Source organism: Sciurus carolinensis, chromosome 6 (assembly GCF_902686445.1).
Source record: "Sciurus carolinensis chromosome 6, mSciCar1.2, whole genome shotgun sequence".
NCBI lineage: Eukaryota > Metazoa > Chordata > Mammalia > Rodentia > Sciuridae > Sciurus > Sciurus carolinensis.
In genome coordinates this window covers 14,834,999-14,855,601 of record NC_062218.1, presented here as the reverse complement: position 1 = coordinate 14,855,601, position 20,603 = coordinate 14,834,999, and the positions used below count along the sequence as shown (strand labels likewise).

Here is a 20,603-nt window from a genome sequence, read left to right as displayed (position 1 = left end):
CAGAGGAGAAATGATTGGGTTGTAAGAGTCTTAACGCTATCAGTGAATCAATCCCTGATGGGATTAACTGAAGTGGTAGGGTGAGGCTGGAGGAGGTGGGAATTGGGGTGTGGCTTTGGGGTATATATTTTGTATCTGGAGAGTGGGGTGTCTCTCTCTCTCTCTCTCTTTTTCTTTCCCTTTCTCTTTCTCTCTCTCCCTCCTGATGATGCAAGCTGCTTCCCTCTGCCACACTCTTCTGCCATGATGTTCTGTCTCACCTCAAGCCTCAAAGGAATGAACCTGGCCTTCTAAGGATTAAGACCTCTGAAATTGTGAGCCTCAAATAAACCTTTCCTCCCTTAAAATTGTGTGGTCAGATCATTTAGTCACAGCAGTGAAAAAGCTGACTAAAACATGTGTCTTTCTTTCTCCTAGAACATTTTGAAAATTCTTCCATACTACAGCACATATAGAACTTTCTTTATATGGTCGAATGATTATGTATGGAAAGTACATTTTGTTTACCCTTCATCCTGTGATGGATAAAATTGTTTCCACTTTTTTTTTGGCCATGGTGAATAGTATTGCTATGAATATTTTCGGCCAAGTATTTGTTTGAATACCTGATTTCAATTCGTTGAGGTTTATACACGGCTTGGAATTGCTGAGTCACTTGCCTACAGTTTTGAGAGCAGAAAACAAGACTTTAGAGAGGATGACCTTCCTTTAGTTCATTCAGCTGCAACGTCACATAGCCAGGGACCAGGCTTGCCTCTTCTTCCCACACCCTCAGCACCCAGCACAGTGCCTGGCACCTCATGGGTGCTCAGGAAATGGTTGTTGAATTCAAATAACCATGGCCTGCACGTGGATAGTTGTGTGACAAACTGATGGGCAGGAAGAGAGAAGAGAGGATGAGAAGAGATGTTGTGGGTCCTTCCATCCCATGGTTCTCTGAGCACATTAAAAACATTGAATGCTTACACATCCTGTATCAAGCACACACACACGCACACAGCACATGTGCATACACAGAATGTACCTTGGGGACGCACTTCCCAAAGCCTAGCAACACTCCTGGGAGGCTTCCTTAATCCTCCTGAATGTGAACTTCCTCTTCTGGACATGCTACTCTCTGGCCCAAAACATGGCAGGACTTCCCCCTCGCTTCTCTCTACATGCTTTTCTCCAGCTTTCACGGTTTCATTTCCCCAATGGCTCAAAGGAGCAGAACTGAAGGTACTGACTTCCTCCTCAGTATTTTCGTGGCTTCCTCCTTAGTATTTTCAAATATTTAAAAATGTGAGCCCTGCTCTCAGCCCTCGAGCCATCCAAACACTCGGAGGGCTGGAGTTGAGCCACGGCAGTGTGGTCCATACCAAATCACGCTGTACGGTCCAGATTTAAGTCTTACGTATTCAGAATGAACTTCCACTACATTTCCCCCAGGGGCTGAGCGTGTGCACTTTCACAGGGAGAACGCCTACCTCGGACATGCTTCTCAGGACTGAGTGCATTTTGGGCTACAAAACATACAGAGCTTCCACCCTGTTACAAACCACAAAAGCATGAGACCGCAGTGACCACAGAGTCTGTTGAGGTCATTTGATTCCGAGTCCTATGAATAGGAATAGTAAAGGAAGAAAGAAATCCTGCACCTTAGGGACTTTTGAGACTGGAGGAAGGAGACAAGCAGCTTCGAGGGAAGATATGAAGACAAGTCCCAGGGGACAGAAGAGTCACAGGAAGATAAGTCTGTTGGTTTGAAACATCTGGGCAGATTAACCAATTAGGAAGTCCAGCCCTGTAATGGAGCAAGAGCAACCAGAAGCCAGGAGAATCCCTGAGAAGAGAGGAACTCAAAGAATATCTGAGATACCAGTGGTAAAGACCAACTTATTTCATTTACACCAAAAATAAGGAAATTGAGGCTAAGGCAGGAGACTTTCAAGTTCAAAGCCAGCCTCAGCAACTTAGTGAGGCCCTCAGTAACTCAGTGAGACCGTCTCTAAATAAAATACAAAAAAGGGTGCTCACTCCAGCAGCACATGTATTAAAATTGGAATGATGCAGAGAAGATTAGCAGAGTCTCTATGCAAGGATGACACACAAATTCGTGAAGTGTTCCATATTTTCTTAAACAAATACAAAAAAAAGGGCTGAGGATGTGGCTCAGTGGTTAAGAACCCCTGGGTTCAATCCCCAGTTTAAAAACAAAATTGTATAACTGTTTTACATTCTTTGCCCATAATTAGATCCAAAGAGTAACTGACCAATAGACCCAGAGAGATTTTAGAAAAAAATATCTGAACGATGGAGTTTTGTTGATTTGTTCCCTCAGCCCTCTGAAGGCCGACTCCCAGTCTCTTGGCAGCCGGCCACAACCGTGTATCACTATGATTTTTGAGAACTTGTTATGAATGTCAAATTGCTCCTCTTTAATTTAAGTCCATGTCCACTAATTTGGTCTTCCACAAATCTGAGAAAAAACTGGCACACACTACCCACATTAAAACCTTTCATTTACCTAAAGATGGTCATTAAACCTTCCTGAGTCTACTTTTCTCCCAACCAAATAACTCCCAAGCCTTAAACCTTTCCAACAGAACTAATTGTCATCCTTTAAAACATTGTGTGCCTCTGGTTTCTCTGCATGATTTTAACTGCTGAAACAAACAAACACGAAATTTTGTTGGCTAGCGAAATTTTGGCTGAGGGGAAGAACTCAGGGAGGAAGAATGCACAGAGCCCTCTTGCCCAAACTGGTCCTGTTGTGTTTGGGAGGTCTCTGTGTCATGCTGCTTTCCCCACAGAATCACATTCCTGAGGAATCTTCATTTGGTACAGAGTCTGCCCCACGCAGGTCACTGTGCCACTAAGCTTGTGCCTTGTAATAATCCCAATGAGAGCAACCATAATAGCAGCATCTGGACTTGGTGACCCTGTGTTCGTGGCTAACAGCTCCCCACATGGTTGGCCTATCATTATCTGCATTTTCCAGTGAAGGACGTGGGCCTGGAGAGGTTCAAGAACTGTCCTGAGATGTTCCCATGTGTGAGTGTGGAAGCCTTGACCCTGATCTACAGCTGGAGCTCTGGTTTACTCTCGATGCATGCTGCCTTCTCTTCCTAAATTCTGTCTGAGGATTGTGATCAAGGTATCTGTGTCAGTCAGCTCAGGCTGCTACAACAAAAACACCATACACTGGGTGACTTTAAAAAGGACAACTCATTTTCAAGCTCTGGAAGCTAAGAAGTCCAAGGTCAAGGTGCTGATAGATAGGGTGTCCGATGAGGGAGCTATTTCTGACTTATAGACAGTCACTTTGCCTTCTTGCTGTGTCCTCACATGACCAAGAGCAGAGAGGGAAAACCATGTTCTCTTTTCTCCTCTTAAATGCGCACAAGTCCCATGACAAGGGCCCCACCCCATGACCTCACCCAGTCCTAGTTATGGCACCTCGCACAGACACTACCATATTGGGGGCCGGCATTTCACATATGAGTTGTGGGCAGGAGGGTCACAGATATGTAGTCCATAGCAGGATCTCTTCTCATACTTACTTACTGAATTTGTATTACCCATTAAATATTTTCTTTGTAATACTTTGCTGATTTATCAAGGTCATTTTCAAGTTTTTATTGACTCCCAGCCTAGAGAGTTAGAAACTCCATCTAATTAGGTAACGTGTTCAGTTTTAGCCGGTATATATCTTCATTGTCTTCATTCCTAATATGGGAGCTTAAAATTTGAAGTTTAAATTATGAATATTAAAAGTAATAAGGCTAACACTGAATTCACATTGTGAGCATCTCACATGCCTAACTTATTTACCTCTGTCTATGGCCCTAACAGGTAGGGACTATTGTTCCTCCCATTATTACAGATTAAGGTACAGAGAGGTTGTATAACTTGCCCACAGTCACCCAGCTGGACATCTGGATTGCATCTTTACAAATAGCCTTTGTTTCAAAATATATCCTATGCTTATCTTGTTCCCAATTCTCTTTTACATAAATAATTCATTTTATTCAGGAATTTTAGGAGGGAAATGGGTCATTTTCCTAATGTTACTAGGAAAATAATGTTATCTTCTGGCTAATAGTAATTTGTCTCTCTAACATTTTGCAATTAGAAAAAAATGATTTTTTTTTTACTTTTTTATCTTTTAATTTTTTTACAGACTGCATTTTGATTCATTGTACACAAATGGGGTACATCTTTTCGTTTCTATGTTTGTACATGATGTCGATTCAAACCATTTGCGTAATCATACATGTACACAGGGTCATGATGTCTGTCTCATTCCACCATTTTTCATACCACCCCTTCCTCTCATTTCCTTCTACATAATCCAAAGTCCCTCCATTCTTCTCTCATTTCATTGTTAGAGGGATGAAGGATATATATAATATGATTTCATTTCCATATTTCATGTATGAAACAATGTTGCCCATTGTGTCAAGAGCTACATATGTGCTGTAAAGCATGAAGACCAACAAATGCACAATGAACATCAAAATCAGGGAAAGAGTTACCTGGGGAAGTGGAGGTAGTGACTAGGAAGGGGTGCACACGAAGTTCCAATCCTATTTGTAGCTTTTCCCCCCTCAGACATTGTGATGGCTATGTGCAGATGATTTTTATATCATCTTTATGTCTTTTTGAATGTTTGAAATTTTTGTAATTTTTAAAAATAGTGAGGGAAGAAAATTCAATGTGAATTAGCATAACACAGCAGGGGACATGCTAATAGTTAGGAGGTCTAATTTCTACACTTTGTTCTACAACAAGCTCTTGGTATAAATGAAACAAGCTGATGAATTGAGTCTTTTTCCTTTAACTATAGAAGGAAAGGGCTGTGGTAGAAAAGGGGTCAACAAACTATAACTCTGTGTTTGTGTAAATAAAGTTTTATTATCAGGGCACAATGGTATACACCTGGAATCCCAGCAAATTGGGAGACTGAGAGGATTGGGGATGTAGCTCAGTGGTAAATCCCTAGTACCAGAAAAAAAAAAAAAAGGTATTTGAACATAACCATACCTGTTCATTCACCAATTGCTATGGCTGCTTCCATTCTACAATGTCTAAGTTCAGCAATTGCAAATGTTTAGCTTTATGGTAAATGCCTGCTGAACCCTGCAGCAGAAAATCAGTCTACTTCAGCTTTAATATTTGATCATACAGGATACAGCTAGGAAATCCAAGACATTAGCATCAGTGGTGGATCATCAATACCAATCATCCACACATACAAGTTTTCAAATAAGCATGGCAGTTACACAAGATTGAAGAAACTTTAGAACTTGGAAGTTATGCACAAAACGCTTTCCTGCTGTTCTAGAAGGATATGAGCACAGACAACTTCCCCCGGAAAAAAAAATACATATCCTGAAGTGAATGAAAGGAAAATCTGGAGTCCCTAAGCAGATTCTAGTGCCCCTTATAAGCAGTTATGCTTTGTGGGTTCTACAGAGATATAATAGAATATAGTATTAAATTTATGAATGACATTTCTATTGTAAACAGAGGACTCAATGCGCAATTCACCCACCAAAAGAATAATACATCAACGTGGTCAAGAGTGGAAATTCAAGAGTCAGGTAGCAAGGACTGTAATTCTGGCTCGCACACTTCCTGCTTGGGCATCTCAGGCAATTTGTGTAAATTCTCTAAGCCTCAGTTTCCTCGTTTATGAAACAGCCAAGTTGACATTAACCTCATGGGGCTGTTGTGAGGACTGAGTGAAATCATTCATGCTATACCAGTTAGCATGATGCTGAACGCAGACCAGCCATTATTAGCTGCGTGTGTTCAGGACTTAATACGAATTCCCAAGTGGTTTAGAAGCACAGTTTCTAGTACTGCTCTGGGGACAGACCAACGATACGGGAGAAAGTGGAAGGTGATGGGCTGTTAAGTCACAGCCGCTCCAGGAGGCGCATACAGAGCACAAGAGTCAAAGCAAGTTGTCCTCAAGTTCTCCAGCGGGGACAGGCACCCAAGGGTCCCAAATGATGAGTGTCCCTGGCACCCTGAAGTGGATCCTGTCATCCCAACGTATTTGGATGGTCCCTGGGTGTACCAAGAGGAGCACAAGGTGTCTTCCTGGCCTCCTAGCTTTAGCACAAAGTCATGACTGCTGCTGTGGCTCCCCTGGCTTTGTCCTGTCGGAACTCGTGCAAAACTTAACCCCCAGCACAACAGCGTTGGGATATAGGGCCTAGCAGGAATGTTTGGGTCATAAGAGCAGAACCGTGCTCTGATCCGTTTTATAATGGATTAGTGTCACTATTAAAAGCACCTGTAGGAGTGGGTCTGCTCTCCTCTGCTGTAGACTAATGCGGTGTTCCCACACACAGGGGTCCCCAAAGGCCATAGCATTCAAGGAACAATCTCAGGATCAGAGAAACTAGATCCTAGAACTGGTAGCACCTTGATCTTGGGTTTCCAGCCTCCAGAACTATGAGAGAATGAATTTCTATGCTTTATAAACTATCCCATCTCAGGTATTCTGTAATAGCAGCACAAAATGGACTAAGGCAATGACACTGACAAATAACCAGTTAATAGTCATTGGAACAGAAACAAGCAGAGACAGACCACATCACAGAGAAGATTTATGATGTGATTTGGGCAAGTTAGTTGGCTGCCCTGGACTTTTATTTCCTCACCATCTCATAGAAAAGTATTAGCCACATACCTAATTTTATATTTTCTATTAGTCACATTAAAGAAAGCAATAAATGGATAAAATTAATTTTAATTTTAATAATGTTTTATTTAACTCAGTATATCCAAAGTGTAATCATTTCAACATGTAATCAATATAAAAATATATGGAAATATTTTACATTCCTTCTTTCATTACATTCTGTTTTTTATACTAAGACCTCAACCTTGGTGTATATATTGCCTTTACAACACATCTCCGCAGTGCTGTAGGCTCATTGACCACATGTGGCTAGCAGCTACCATATTGGACCGTACTGGTCAAGAACATATCCTGTTCCTAGAAAACCACTGATCCTAAAACTGCATGTTAGGGATGGGACAACAGCAAAGACAAAACAACACAACACTGGTCCACATACGAAGATTTAAACCACACCAGCGAATGTATCTTGCCATGTAACAAAAAGGTAAAGATATAAGATCAGAATCCAGGAAGATGTCTGTCAAGAGGAGACTCCCATAAAGAGCCACCAAAGCCGTAATGTGACTCGCATCTGAAGAAACTGAAATGGTTTTCCTTTAAAAAAAAAAAAAAAAAGTTATTATGTCTTCTTTGATTTTTTTCATCAGTACTTTGTAATTTAGCAAAAACCTGTACAAGAATGTTCATAGAAGCTCTTATTCATCACAGCTGGCTAACCTCTGGAAGCAACCCAAATGTCTTTCAGTGGTGAAAAGTTAAATAAACTGTGGAAAATCCATACCATGAACTATAACTCAGCCATAAAAACAGAATGAACTATTGAGACACACAACAACTTAGACAGATCTCAAGGGAGTTCTGCTGAGTGAAAAAAAAAATAGTCCATCTCAGAAATTTATTATTTCATTTATACAATATTTTCACAAAAACAAGATCATAGAGATGAAGAGACCAGTGATTGCCCCTGGGTCAGGGTAGGCAGGGAGAAGGTAGGTGTGGATATAGAGCTGCAGCTGGAAAAGTCTTGTGGTAAAGGCATTTACCTGAGTGCAGTCATGGTCACATCATCTGATACAAATGCACAGAAATGTATGCACACACAGATGTTTGCAAAGCTGGAGAAGTTAGCTACAGCTCTGTGGGTTGTACCAACTTCAGTTTCCGGTGGTTCGAGAAGACGTGACCATTGAAACAGGCTGGATGGAAGGTATGTGGGACCTCTCTGTCCATTCTGGCTCTTTCTATGACTTCCTGAAAATCTATAATTTCTTCATTTAAAAAAGAATAAATTAACTCAACAAAGAAAAGATCTGTAGGAAAATAAGGCTTGCTTAGCAAAACCAAGTCCTATAGAAAGCAGCTCCAATAGGAAGCCAAGACCAGGTTTCCTGGAAGCCCAGTGAAGAAGGAGAGATTGGCCCAACATCCATTTCTTAAATCCAAAATAAATGCAGGTTGCAAAGTGGGAAATGATTGATTTGTGCAAATCCAACCAGTTCTGATCCCAGACCTCTGTGCCTCAGCTATAGGACGTCATTGCCTTCCAAATTGGCAAAGTGACTTATGGCTTCAATGAACCAGGCTGCTTACTGACCATCACTTGGTGTGACATCTAATTTCCTGACCCACAGGAAGGGGACAGTTATAAAACCTATACCATGTGATTGTTATTTGGCTCTCATTAGCACTACAGCTTACAATTAATCTATTTCTTTTTAGACTCGCAGTTCTTTGAGAGAAGGTGCTAAAACATTGCTTTTTTAAATCTGTGTTATTCTTTTCCTAATGGTAGAACATTGGCAGAAACTGGTTTGGAGGTTTACAATGTCAGTCTGGTTAAAACTAACTAGTTAAAACTGCATTGCACATGCAACGCAGTTTGCAGTTTTTAAACTGGCCACAAGGGGGGCTTCTTTTATTTTTGCTAGTAAAATCCAGCAGCATAATCTTTAATTTGGAATCTGCCTCTATTTTACAAGGGAAAATGAGTTGAGAACTGAGCACCCTTGCCAACACGGAGATTTGACTGTACAGTTTGTAAAATGTGAAATTTATTGAAGAACCTCTGATATATGTTTCAAAGTTTGGTTGCCTATGTTTAAATTTGGCCTTCTACCTGATGGAAACCAGCCACCCCTTAAAAAGCAAGTTCATGATTTTATTTCCCAGTTGGTGGATGAAGCAGGGCCAAGCATCATCTTTATTTCTGGCCAGTTTCATTATTAACACATACAGCTCAGCAGATTGCTGTGGTTCAATAAGCGCTCTACAGACAATGGCTCCTTATTCATTATTTAAGATAATTCTTTAATACTCGAAAAAGAATTTTCCAAAGTGTGTCCCTTGCTCCCACACCAACCCCTGTTTTTTGGTTTCAGTCCATTTGATTGTTGAACAAATGTTTGGGAAGAAACTCTCTCATTTTTCCTACAATGCAACCTAAAGTTTTAGGAGAAGAAGGTTCAGAAGTCAGGTTCCTGGAATGCTGGAAGAAGACACACTTTTAGGACACAGAGATTTCGTAGCATACTCTTGTTAAAGGGTTTATCTTGCTTTGTTGGTCCTCAACTCTGGTTAGGGTTCTTAAGAACACCACTATACACACCACTCCTTAAATTTAGGCTCTGTTCCTCTATTCTTTAACTATTTATAACAGCTAAAGGAGCTAAACACAATTCATACCAAGCCAGAAGTTGCCATTATTTTTGGATTCATCACACAATTGCAGAACTCTACACTGAAAGTTTTGCAAAGCTTCTGTAATAAAACCAAGAGCACCTATTTTTTTGCTAGTCATCAACCCCAAACTTTTCTGATGAAACTTGATGGATAGAGGTTTTTATCAAACTACTCTGCTTTCTGTTCCAAAGGATAGAACTGAGAACCAAATTTACGAGTATTCTTGACCTGTCTTTATTCCCTTAGAAGAGAACTAGGATCAAGTGTCCTTGCTACTTAGTCACCTTCTCTGGGAGAAAGCTGTAGAACTGGTGTCTTCCCTGTCCCTGTCCTTGCCTGCACCACTGCCTCTGATCTTTTCTCTGATCAGAAGGAGGACTGGAGCTACTGGTAGGGGGAATAGTTAGTTTGCTTCCAACACTGTTCCTACCTTATTGAACATAAGTTATGGCAGTCAGATAGGCTTCTAGGAAACTTGAACAAGATTTGCTTTGGAGAAACATGATCTGATTAAAAGGCACAATTGCTAAAAATACAAAATCTGGGGCCTGTGCAAAGACATCACACTAGGAAACAGAACTTTGAATTTTGAGACCCTAGTTTGCCATGATATGGCTCTGTGACCTGAATTCCTTGACAAATACCATTTCCTTGCTCTGTGTAATATAGCAAATATATAAAATTACATTGCATTTATAATTTCTAAAGCTCATCTCAGTGCTAACTTCAACCTCAATTTGTGCTATGCACAGTCCAACAATTATTGGGTCTTCCCGGAAAAACTGAGCCCTTGAGCCAAATTCTCTTCCCATCTGACTCAGAAGAGTTTGCGCTAAAGATTTAACTGAATCTGCAGGATGTGATTTTTTATAAAGCAGAACCGTATGATGAGCATAAATCCAGAGGTCCTCCCTGGAGGCACACCATTTGAAAGAAAGGTGGGCCCAGGAAGAATGGAGTTTCGATGTTTGGTATTTCCAAGGAAACGGTCAAGTGTCTCAGTCAAGTTCAGTCCTGTCTAAGTGAGAAAGGTCGGAGTTTGTTTCTCTGCTTGGCCTGACTTCAGTGGGGATTGGACGAGTGTGTTTATTTTGTGTGTTCCTGTGTGCGTGTGAGCTCTCTCAGGGCCTGTTGGCTCTTCTGTGAAATAGGAGGCAGCAGCCGTTGGAACGCCTACTGCAGGAATGCTTTATGCTTGAAATGAGATCCCTGTGGGCCTGATCTATGGCTGCCAGGAGCAACCGTGAGGATGCTGGGGACATCACATTGTGTGACTTTCTCCTCTGAGCACAGCACTCCCGGGCTTTGCATATGACTGAGTGCCTCCTGGCAAAGCCCAGACCTTGCGTAGTGGGCAGCGAGGACAGGAGACCTGTCAATCTCTCTCTTTTGGATTGCTTGCTTTTCCTCTGAAAAGACTACACGACCTTCTATTCGGGTTTGTTTTTAAACTTGTTTTTCTTTTCTCTTTTGATCATGTGTGCTTATAGTTGCCTGGTCAACCCTCTCAGGAACAGTTACCTGAGCTACAATCGGTGAAGAAAGAAGCAGGAACATAACAGTACATATCAAAAGAGAAGGGGCTTCTGGTGGGACAAGGCACCAAAATAAACGCAGCCCTGGTCCAGGCAGCAGAAGTCCCTGCATTTGACCCATTTAAGTAGCATGCTCAATAATGGAATGCCTTCAAGGTCATTGGAGGGACCAGATGACAGTATTAATGCTAGGACTTTAGAAGTTTCCTAAAAGGTATGTAGATAAAGTAACAATCCTTTCTTCATAGGGTTCTCCACTTTTCAAGACAAGCAGCCATTTTATTTTAAGAGATTTTAAAGTGGGCACAGTGAATTAAAGGGATTTGCCAAAAACGATGGAAAATCTACAAGAAATTGAAGTATTTTTACCTTCTCAAGTATTTTAAGAAAAAATAGTTTCTTTCTTTGCAATACACTGTAGTTTGTCCTTTTGATGAAATTTATTTTCTTACTAGATACAGAGTTTTTTGGGATAGGGAAAAGAGGTTTAGGGAATTTTTAAAACTCTACTTAAACAGGGTTATAGGTTCTCACAAAGAGACATATTTATTTAAAGAGTGAATTCATTATATTATAGCTCATTATATTGTGAATCACATGCCAAGGCCCTGAGTAGAGGGAGGAAGGACAGAGACTTAGTAGTGAGAAGAATGGGAAGGAGCAGGGCTTGACAGGAGAATTAGCAAGGAGGAGGATCTGAAGGAAGAGTGGCTGGCAGTTACTGATCACCTAGTGTCGTCGGGCATCAGTTAGTCTCAGTCGCAGGTAAATACGGTAGCATTTTACAGATGTGGAAACTGAGGCACGGAGATTGTCAGTAGCTGCTCACACAAGTAACACAAGGATCGGAAGGAACCCAGGTGGGTCCGGGGAAGGATTCTTTCCTGTTCCGCACACAGATGAAAAGGAAGGTGGACTAGGATACAGGGAGCCGGCTGGGGAGTGGTCTGAGTTTCAGATCCAGTTCTGCTATTGGTGGACTGCACGACCTTCACCGTGATTCATCTGGGCTTCAGACTCCTGAGAGATTATGGTCCAGAACTTCAAACAAGGGGCAATTTCACCAATCATTTTGAGAAGTAGCATTTATTCTGCCCACTTTGGTAACTCAAACCAATGTAAGAATTTGCGTTTCCTCTGTGTGGGTGCCTCTGGGATGGGATCAGGTCAGTGAAGATCAAAAAGGAAAGGGAGCAAGTGGGTAGAAATGGGCTTTATGGTGCTCATTGCAAGTGCTGCACCCTAGTCAATCAATGGAAGCATAGTTTACATATCATGAAATGCAACTAATCTTTATGATTCAATAGGATTTGATGATTGTCTACACCTATGCTAACCACCACCCAAGTCAGGTTAAAAAACTTTTATCCCCCTAGAAAGTTCCTTGGTGACTCTTTCTGATCCATTGTACCAAGCAGGCAACTACCATTCTAATTTCTGACACCATGGATTAGTTCGACCTGTTCTAGAGCATCATAAATATGAAATCACATCTGTGAATCCATTTTCAACATCCAAGGAGCAGTGAGGTTTCCAGGAGACAGATGGCAAATTCTTTTCCTATTGACTGAGAAGTCAAGGATTCAAGCTCCTTTAGAGGACACAGCGAAGGACAGATGGAATGTCAGCGTTGGACTTCTTCTCCCCACGAAGTTTATAAATTCCTCAAAAACAGGATCAAACTCAGGATTTTGCAGATGCTAGGCAGGTGCTCTATCACTGAGCCACACCCCTAGCTCAGAATCTGGTTCTTTTATGGGGTCCAACCATTCAGAAAACATATTGCTTTCTCTATTATTATATATATAATCAGATGATACCTTTACATCCTCTGCACTCATTCTTTTATGTATTCATTCACCCAACAACAATTTATTAATATGTAATTTTGCACCTGGAACTATTTAGGTGCTGTTTACAAATAAGACATGCAGAATTGTGTCCTCTGGGGCTCATATATTTTGTTGAGGTGACAAATGACATACTGCCAGCTGTAAGATGCAGGATTAACACTGCTCTGTTGGCCAGAGCATGAACCAGTTTCGAGCCTCAGAGTCGCATTTCATTACTCAGCTCACTACTTATTCACAGCCTACTATGTGCCAGGCACAGCTGAGTACTGCACAGTACAAATATAAATGAGGCAAGGGGTTCACCGATCTCGGGCCCAAGTTCCGTCCTTCTAAAAACACTGTTATCTCCAATGTCACTGTGCATTGAAAGAAGTCCATGCATTTTTTCCATGGACTCCACATTCCCATACATTTTCACAAATCACGTCTGGAGCTGTTCAGGCTCTTAGAGATGGCTGAGGAACTCACTCTGCCTGGCAAATGTGGAAAGATTGTTCTTTCCCGCAATATTTCAGGCACTTCATAGTCTCTTGGTCAGTTCGCTGTCAGCAGAGGCTTAAGAAAATAAACTACATGCTAGAAGGTGTAATTTGGGGATTTTGACAGTTCTTCAAAAACACAGAATTAAGTGTCCTACGCTAATAAAATCGACACCCGCCCCTCCCAACACACACGTTTCCACACACTCAGTCTCTCTCTTTCTCAAGGTTTACCATGGTAGCTGCAGGGAGACAAAAGATTTCAGATGTGTTCCACAGATGAACGTTGGATATCACGGGACAGGACAGAGCCAGAACAATCGACTCCTCTTTGGCCAAAACTTTCCCATTAGTGTATCAGAAATATGCAAGCTCTGATTGCAGAATAAGTAAACAGGATATAATGGGTTTTCAATAACTGCTGCCGCGCCAGACTCCAAGTCTATTTGGAGAGGTTTATTTGACATGCAGAGTGTGCTGGGGGAATTGAGGACAGAAAGGTAAAGGGAGTTGAAGTTCACAAATGGAAACCAGTGCATAGGAGTGGGCTGGGATTCCCAGGCAAACTGGAAAGAAGGGAGACTGACAGTTGAACCACCCAAGAATCGGGAACAACACCTTTGTCTGAAACACACAGGTTTGTTGGTTAGAACCCTAGAGGGAGATGGGGCTTGCAGAGCTTTGGAACCCTTCTTCTGTTTTGTTTTCCTTTTGTTGGAGGCAGTTGTTTGTTAAAACAGAATCTGGGGCCAAGTATAGTGGAGGGTTCAACCAGAACTTGGCCCTGGGTCCTCAATGCCCAGTCTGGTGTGTTTTCTAACCTACATGGGCCCTTCATGTCTCTGCCGTATACACAGTCATGGGTACCAGGAAGCATCGAGGATAAAAAAAATGTTTATGTTAATTGACTGAAATTAGTTTTTACCATGTCTAAATTTCTTTCTGATCTTAATCAGAAACAAATTAGTTTATGTGTACATTGGAACTTCATTTAACTTAGACTTGTGCTAGATGTAGAAGACTGAGCAACTGGGAAAAAGAAAGACTCCATTTTCAAATGGATCTTGGGGACCTTCACCCCTAGAACCTGGGCCAGCTAGAGAACACTGTCCTCAGGAACCCTTAGCCTGGGTATTAACTTTTGATTAACAAGGTCATGAAATAATCCACAAAAGGCTGCCACACTTGAAATACAATCCAAATATCATTTCCTCAGTTCCTTTGTGTCTTTGGTCAAGTTTCTAGAAGCAGGGTCCGAGACCAGGATCCTGGTTGATGTGGTTTGCTGAGGGCTGACGGGACACAATTCCAAGGTGGAGGGGCTCAAACAACAGATATGCATTCTCTCACAGTTCTAGAAGCTGGAAATCTAAGATCAAGGTATCAGCAGACTTGGTTTCTCCTCAGGCCTCTCCTGGACTGGCATATGGCACCTTGTTGCTGAATCCTAATGTGGGGGGCCCTGAGGGCTCTGTGAGTCCTCGTCTCCTCTTCTCCAGTCAGATTGGATCAGGCCACCCTGACAGCCTCGTTTTAATTTAATCACCTCTTTAACTGTAGTCCCACCTTGAGATACTTGGGGTGAGGGCTTCAACATAGGAATTTGAGGGGGAACTAATTTAACCCATAACAGGGAGTGAGAGAAGGACAAGGAAGGAGGGAAGCAGGCTGTGGTCGGCCACTTGCAGCCTGGCCCACAGGGACTGCACCATCAGTCAGATGGCCTTGAAGTTGGAGGATCTTCCCAGCTCCTCGTCTGTCAGTCCCTGGAAGGCCCTGGTGCCTATGTGGTGGACTGGGGTGGAGCCAGCCATGGAATTTCTGCCCAGACATGTCCAGGCAGAGAGTCACACAAACGTAAGCCACTCAAGAACTCCAGCAGCTGGGGGACAGGCACCCCCATGCCAGAAGGGGTGGGTGAGGCCTCCAACCTCATCCACCAGGGTGCAGGCCTCCGGGGCTCCTCGGTACGTTATAGAAGTTTACCAGTCTTCTGTCCCCAGGGGTTAAAGGCCACAAGTCTGGGTGCAGTCATAGGACATAAAAGCCACAGGGAAGAGGGGGTGGCATTTGCTGAAGGAAGGAGCAGGCACGATGCCGCTCACTCCCACCCAGCAGTCCAGGCCTGAATCCTCTGGTCTTCACTAAACCTATGAGCCACCTCCATCTAGGCCTCAAATTCATCTTCTCTTCATGTTCATTTCTGTTGCAAGTCCAGGGACCCAGCACTTCTCACCCCAATCTCTCTGCCTCTGGTTAAACTCAGCTGGGTCCCACAAGGCAGCCAATGTGAGCAATTCACCTTCCCTGCTATGGGAAGGGCAAGGCTGGGATCTGTCTTATTAGTCTTTATTCCTCCACCTCGAATCTCAACTCTCACTTAAGGGGTCAGGGGCACCTTGGGCGGCTTTAACCTTCTGCATCTCAGTTTACTCATTCGTGAAAGCTGACTAACAACACGAGGCACCTTGCAGGTGAAGGGTTCGATGACGTGCATGCACAACACTTAGAAGAGCATTGGGTGCCCAGCATGCATGGCTGAGGTGGAACCCAGTGACTGCAGCAGTGGTATTAGTACCTCTGGCACCAAGCAGGGTGGTGGGCACACTGATGAGAAAAATGGAAGGTCGTCAGAAGTGGCCTGGCAGCCAGATTAAATGAGCATCGCTATTAGTTCTCCTGCTATTTCTGCAGACAGTGAAACCAGGAGCATGTGTGATCTCAGTTTCGGTCCTAATCTCTGACTTCACTGGCTTCCAAGGTAAATATTTAAAGTTAGTTTATAGTCGACAGTAACAGAGTACATTAATATGAGATAACAGCTGAAAACAAAAATTCTCTCATTAGAACAGGCGATTAAGTTACAAAGAACCGTGATAGTTACACCTGATGTTAGCCACGTCACCGGATAAAAAACCCACGTGGCACTATTTGTTAACTTTCATGAAACCCTGTTCACCCAGCTGCTTGGGTCAATGAAGTGCAACCCACAGGAAACTGAGCCGTGGAAATGCCTCTTATCTGTGTCCCCAGCAAACTCTTCCACCATCACAGCCTGCTCCAGCTGCCCAGGGCCACCTTCCCTCAACACCCCTCAACTTGGACCCCAGGCTGATTTCTGCTGACTCACCTGGCTAATGACTTCCCTGAAGGGGATGCACCCCAGAGCCCACTCTCCCTTCTCCTGGACTCTACCTGCCCCGCTTCCCTCCTCTTCTGCTCCACCCACGCTGTTGCACCAAGCCTATGAGATAACATTGCCCAGATGCCAGGACAGTCAGCAGGTGATTAACATCCGTCACTCAGACAGGTGTTGGCCAAGAGTGCACAGGGAGAGGTTTTGAGTTGGACACCAACCCATTTCCTCTCCATCAACACACAGGTGGGAGTAACCAGAAGAGCATCTTTAGGTCCACCCGCCAGTCCACGTGCTTCAGATTTGTCCCAGTGTTATTTCATACGTCTCATTTCTTTCTCTGCCTTCACTCTGGTTTTTTTCCCTCTTTTTTTTTTTTCCCCTGATTGCCATTTTCTTTCTTCCTTTCTTCCTTCCTTTCTTTCTTCTTTTCTTCGTTCTTTCTTTCCTTACCCAATTTGGTCTGTCTGCTCGGTCCCTATCTCATTTCCTGTTTCCTCACCAAGGCTAAGAGGCCATGTGAACACCTAACAGGACCCCACGACCACAGCTCCGAGGACACTGTTCTGGAGAGCTCTGCTGTGGCCCTCATGCTCACAGACACAGGAACATGAGTCACCAGTGAGACACTGTTGCCACCCGCCTTTCTCCCCAAACCTCCCCCCAAAAAAGAGGAAATGACCTCTGACATTGGGATGTATGAACAAGAATTCCAATGCTCGGCACAAAGCATGAGAACTTCCGCCACCAACTTCTGGGTTGGTTATAGGATTCTGGTCTCATATTGGTTTACAAACCTCAAATCTAAAGGAGAATGTCACTTGGAGTGTGATTTGTAAGGTGCAGCACAAAGACTAACTGGGTACTGACGTTACAAGGCTTCTGTCATTTAAAAAGAATCATAATTTTTTAGAAAGGGATACTTCAGCAATTGAGAGGATGGAAATGAAAAGAGCTGTAATTGCTCTTAAAATGCATAAAGCAATATTATGGGAGAAGGAAGATCAATTAGCCACACTGGTCAATGAAGCTAAAATGAGATGTAATTAAGTTAGTTCAAAGAAAGGTTTGATTAAAGATTACAAAAAGCTCTCTAATTATGAGGAAAGAAAAGACTCTTGAGCAAGGCTGATAAAGGAGGTTACAAACTTGTTCGCCCTGCAGATTGAAACAAGAAACCCGACAATTAGAGACGGTCCAGGTAAAACAGCATCATTCCAACAATGGATAAGCCGGTTCTCTAGTTAAGAGGATCTGTGGACCTTAGTCATGCTCTTTCCAGATATTTCAGAATCCTGAGAGTGAACGTGTGTGGCTAGGCCAACCTGCCTGTCCCTCCAGTGCACTAGAGCTGGTCAAGGAGAAGGTTCCTGAGGCATTTCCCACACTCTGATCCCCAGGAAGTCAAACAAGTTACGCCAATAACTTGTTCAACATGGATAAAATTATCTGCAAAAAATACAATTTGAGGTAAACTGAATATATAAAGGACTAGAAATGATTAAATAGTCTCCATTTGTTAAACCCATCTTTGGTTCAAACCGTTTTTCTGCTTCATCTTATTCCACCAGCAATCTAGAACAAATTCAGTCTCGTTAATTGGGAAATGTTGGCATTTGGAAGTAAAACACTGAATTCTATCTTTTTCTTCTTCCTACTGTGGAGGAATTGAACACGCAGTCTAGAAGACTTCCTCTAAACCCTTCACCAACAATTCTGCAACCACATCTTCCTATCGGGGGGCCTGCTGTTCCCATCTGCTCACTTGCTGCAAAAGAGCACACTTTCCTTGAACTGGCAGTAAATTGGCATTTGCACCACTTGCATCCTAATGTAAAAGAAAAATCACTTCAGAGAAGAAATAATAAATTCACCCAAACAAACACTGAAGATGAAGCAGAGTGATTCTTGGTGATAAGCCAGGAGCAATGAAAGGATATGTCCATGTGTGAATTTGCATTTGAATTCCCACCAGGGAGGCAGGCTTAGCAAACCAATTAACTACTTAAACCAATTAACCAAATCCATAATTAACCTTGAAAACAGAGGTGTCAACAGAAGCACAACAAAGAAGTTACCCTCCTTGGGATTGGCCTGGGGATTTTAAGCTTGTCAATTTTCTGTCTTACAGGCATTTCAGTTAACCTCTGGGCTTCAGTTTCTTCACCTGGGGGGAAAAAAAAAATCTGGGCATAGGATTGATGGCCAAGCAGTATCACCATCCATGCAGGATGGAATCGAGCCGAGGGCAGTGTGTGCCACTCATCATGATCCATTGTCCATAAGTAAATACACAGGCGCTTTGAAGAACATGGTCCGTGAAACACCAGCCACTTCTTGCTCATTTCTTTTGAAAACACTCATGTCCATTATTACCAAAAGCAGAATGGATAAACATTTCCAAGAGACATCTCTTTTTGGAGAAAATTGTCATCTGGTATTTCAAGCAATTGACTGTAGAAGAAAAAGGACCAGGAAAGGGGAGAGAAACTGTGTTAAACAAAGTTAGGGCAGCCTTTGTTTGGACTGAGCTCCTACGCTGGGCTCCAGCAGACCAGACCAAACCAGACTGGAGTCCTTCACGCTAATCAGCCATGTGATCAAACTGCACTCTGAAACAGGCCAATTTTCCAAAAGCAAAGGATTGACAGCAGCCAATCAGAAGGGGCTCCGTTTACCTGAGCCAGCAGGATAAGGACTCCAATAAGGAAGTCACGTTGAAATGAACAATTTGTTTCTCGTTCCCCTTTCTGCTTCTCTAGCCCTTTTCTGCCTGTAGAGGCAAACTCCTCTGCTTAAGAACATTCGCCTAACTTGGTAGAAGCAGGCGTTGCCCAATTCTGGAGTCACAAGTCACAATTACTCTTTAAACTCAAATTACTCTGATTTTTGCCTCTGACAACTGTTTCTAGAAGTTTGATTTGTACACAGAAATCCCTGGGACTTCAGGAATTCTACAACAATGCTCAGTGCACTTCTGACACGTGGTCATTTTTCCTTGCCAAAACAATAAATTAATGCCTTGCCATAATTACTTTTGAGTAGCTCACCTTACAAAATTTTGGTTTTCAAGTAGCTTCAAAAATGTTGTTTAGAGTGATTCATGGGAAAGATCTAAGCCTGTTGCCTTGAAGTAGGTTTCGTTTAGGGTTGCTGTGAAATTCACTCTGAAAAAAACCAACCAACAGTTACAAGTACGTAATACAGACCCAACTCAAATATCTATTGACTAAGGTAGATTGAGGCTCAGATCATTACTTATACCATATCAGAAAAAACAAAACCATGGAGGAGAGGTATACTCACTCAAATCATTATGGGAAATGAAGGCTACGGCTCTTGGAAATGTGAAGCTTATCAGGAGAATAAATACATATGTGAAATCTCAGACTGGATTTTCCTGTTCCTTCTTTATAAAGGATGCCATTTTTTGACGTTGACCTTGGGCAAGATCAAAGCTCACCTGTGCTAAGTCACTACACAGTTCCTAATCCTCGAGTAAAAAGATACACTTGTGAACAGGAACGCTCAGCCAAGCTCACAGGCTCTCCATATAAGCAGGAACTTAAAATGTAATTTATAGCCAGGCAAGGATGTCAGAGGATCACATTTCACTAAAATGCCAAAGACCCCTTTCTCACCCCAAGTGCAAGCACTCAGTATTATCTCAGTTAACCTCTGGGTCTAAGTTTCCTCATCTGAAAAGTTAAGGGTCTTTGGAATAGCAAATCTCTATGATCCTCTCATGATTCACAAAGATTCTTTTCCATTAAGAGAGGAAGAGCCTTTCAGACAGCACACATTTCCATTTCTAGTATTTTGGACCAAACCAGTACTTTGAAAATTTGGTATGAAAGCTTTTCTCAAAATAAAAAGATAGCATTTCCTTGAGAATAATTGCCAGTCTCATTGACACTTTAGCCAGAGAACTTATCAAAGAAAGAAACCACCTCTTCTAGACCGTAGGCTGAATCTAAGAAAGTCAAAAACCCAAATGCCTCATGGGAATTTAGAATTACACAGTTGTTGGCTGAATTGAGAGTAAAGAATGTGAATTTGTTTTGCCAAGATTCTCCAAGACCACATGAGCTGGGGCTCATTTTTCTTTAAATCATGTAATTGAAGAAAAGAAACTTCTAGAAAGAGGTATGCATCATCTCAGGAGACCAAGTAAAGCTGACCCATGCCTGGTTCTCACTCAGTGTGCTCTTTCCTCTTACCTTGTACCCCAAACAAGCTGTTGTCCTCACAGACAGAGCCTGGGAAATGTCTGGCAGC

General features: G+C 42.5%; 1 non-coding gene across 1 annotated transcript; it reads left to right on the top strand.

Annotated features, from left to right (window-relative positions):
* Positions 1–2,011: 2,011 nt before the first annotated feature.
* On the top strand, positions 2,012–2,118 carry LOC124987808 (U6 spliceosomal RNA). Its single transcript, XR_007109316.1, has one exon. It is a non-coding gene; the product is annotated as a U6 spliceosomal RNA (small nuclear RNA).
* The last annotated feature ends 18,485 nt before the right edge of the window (positions 2,119–20,603 follow it).